This window comes from Montipora foliosa, chromosome 5 (assembly GCF_036669935.1).
Source record: "Montipora foliosa isolate CH-2021 chromosome 5, ASM3666993v2, whole genome shotgun sequence".
NCBI lineage: Eukaryota > Metazoa > Cnidaria > Anthozoa > Scleractinia > Acroporidae > Montipora > Montipora foliosa.
Genome location: NC_090873.1, coordinates 25,197,694 through 25,200,193, shown reverse-complemented (window position 1 = coordinate 25,200,193; position 2,500 = coordinate 25,197,694). Strand labels below are relative to the sequence as shown.

At 40.6% G+C, this 2,500-nt stretch overlaps 1 protein-coding gene across 1 annotated transcript in view; it reads left to right on the top strand.

Moving 5' to 3' along the window:
- LOC138003799 (uncharacterized) overlaps positions 1–2,500 on the top strand; it is a 41,205-nt gene that overhangs the window by 32,416 nt on the left and 6,289 nt on the right. The gene's annotated exons all lie outside the window — the stretch shown is intronic.

Genomic DNA, 2,500 nt, shown 5'->3' with positions numbered 1-2,500 from the left:
CCTTGTTTTAACAGGTGTCAATTGACTATAACATGGATGTCCAATATCAAAGATGTACGCGGTAAACCAGGACGCCCTGCTGTAAACTGTAAACTTGGCCGCCTTGATCAGCTCTAAACTTGAGCCCGCGATATGGTTAAGTGATACTAGTCATACAAGATGGGGTGGACGTACGTACGTACGTACGGTCGCACGGTGACCAAAACCAAATTTTCTCGCACAGATAAGTTACCATATTTTCTTACCACTTGTGCTCCGCTATAAAAGTTACTTCGACAGCAATGAAAGGAAACGCTAAAAAAAATCCTATCTTGAACTGGTTTTGAATCCATCGCCTCTGCGACACCGGTGCAGCGCTCCACAAATTGATCTATCAAGCCAATTGGGGGCTTGTCATTATGTGCGCTCGTAATAAATTCACGGAGGGGGTGGATATGAACACTAATGTCCAGGTTTGCACGTAAATGCGAAAATTGCGATTTTTGCGAAAAATAGCAAAAATCGTAAATGGTGCAAAGAAGAAGACAAATCCCCAACGAGGACTCGCGATTTTTGCGGAAATTGCGATTTCTGCGATTTTTCGCAAAAATCGTTAAAATCGCAAAAATCGCGACTCTTCTCGGGGACTTGTGTTCTCTACCATTTCAGTATTGTGCGCTGTTTGCGATTTTAACGATTTTTGCGAAAATTGCGAATTTAGCGAAAAATCAAAAAAATCGCAGAACACCAAAAAGCTAGAGAAGAAAAGTCCCCCCAAAGTCTTGCGATTCTTGCGATTTTAATGATTTTTGCGAAAATTACGAAAATTGCGAAAATTGCGAAAAATCGCAAAAATCGCAGAACTCTCAAAAGCTAGAGAAGACAAGTCCCCCAACCGCGTTGCGATTTTTGCGATTTGAACGATTCTTAGGAAAATTGCGAAAATTGCGAAAAATCGCAAAAATCGCAAAACTCTCAAAAGCTAGAGAGACAAGTGCCCAAAACGCGTTGCGATTTTTGCGATTTTAACGATTTTTGCGAAAATTGCGAAAATTGCGAAAAATCGCAAAAATTGCATAACTCTCAAAAGCCAGAGAAGAGAAGTCCCCCAAAACGCGTTGCGATTTTGGCGATTTTAACGATTTTTGCGAAAATTGCGAATTTTGCTAAAAATCGCAAAAAATCGCAAAACACTGAAAAGAAAGCGAAAACAAGGCCAGGACAAGAGTCGCGATTTCTCTGTGGGTCACAACCCCAAACAAGCAGGAGCCCAGACTACAGTTTGATATATTACTTCTTGGGAATCGAGTGCCAGCCGTTTGACGGCGCAAGAATTCTTCAATTTCATTGCGTGTGTCAACCAACGAATTCAAAATCACTGAATCTTGAATATATGGTTTCTCCAAGTTTTTAAGCATTGAAGCAATCGTTACTAACTGAAAGCAATGAACTTCAAAAATAACTGGAATACAAATTCACGAGTTGCTGAAAGTGTGGTGTGGTGTTAATAAATAAAACCATTTGCTCTTTCCATGTAGTAAGCGCCACAACTTCCACACATTACAAGAACAAACAATAACGCACGAATAGACCAAATACGTATCCTTGACGAAATTGCAATGGGTTTATTTACAGAAAGTGAATTTCAAAGCACACAAAGAAACTAAGTGTCTTTCCTTATCCAGAACTCGAAATAATTAAACATGCATTCAATGTAATACGTGAGTAAACACTACCTACTTTGAATGAGGATCGAACAGTGAGAGTAACGCAACACCATCCGACTACTTGTCCATCAAAACAATGCAATCGTAAGATTTGTAGTAAACTGCTGCTTTTTAAGGGCAAGATCTATGGTTAAAGTTGATGGCGAGTAGTCCGAAGTGCGGGTCCACATTCGACAAATTACTTTCTAGTGACCTCATTGAGGTTGCAGACAAAATGAAAGTGTCTTCGCTAAACCTTTTACAATACCTTAAATGCCCGGAAACTGAAACTATCTGCAGCAGAAGGTCATTCCACCTTTTCTTATGCTAAACGCGCCCTGACTTGCTATCATCTACAAATCGAAATCAATGAACCATATATTATTCCACCTGGTAAAGCGGTTTGGAAAATCGCTCAACCTTCATTTTTGTTGCACCCTTTTCCTTCCTACTACCTACAAAGTACCGCATAAAACAGACAATATCATTGACGATGGCTCTGGGTGCTCTTACGGAAGGAAAGAAAGTCAATGTTGCCACCAGTTTTCTGAGGAAGCTGTGCTTTCAAATGAAAACAATTGACTGAAATTGTCATATGGAGAACTCGAACTTGTTGTGCTGGCAAATATTCAAGGGCAAGATTTCAGAATGCCCGGCCCACAAATTATCTAACTCGCAAAACTGCTCCCGCAGTGCCGCATTCGAGTTGCAATGCTGCTTTCGGAGTCCCGCAGTCGACAAAATGAATAACAACTCCGTTGCTTAATCGAGCGCATCGATGCCTCGTTTGTTACAACGACAACAACAACAAAACA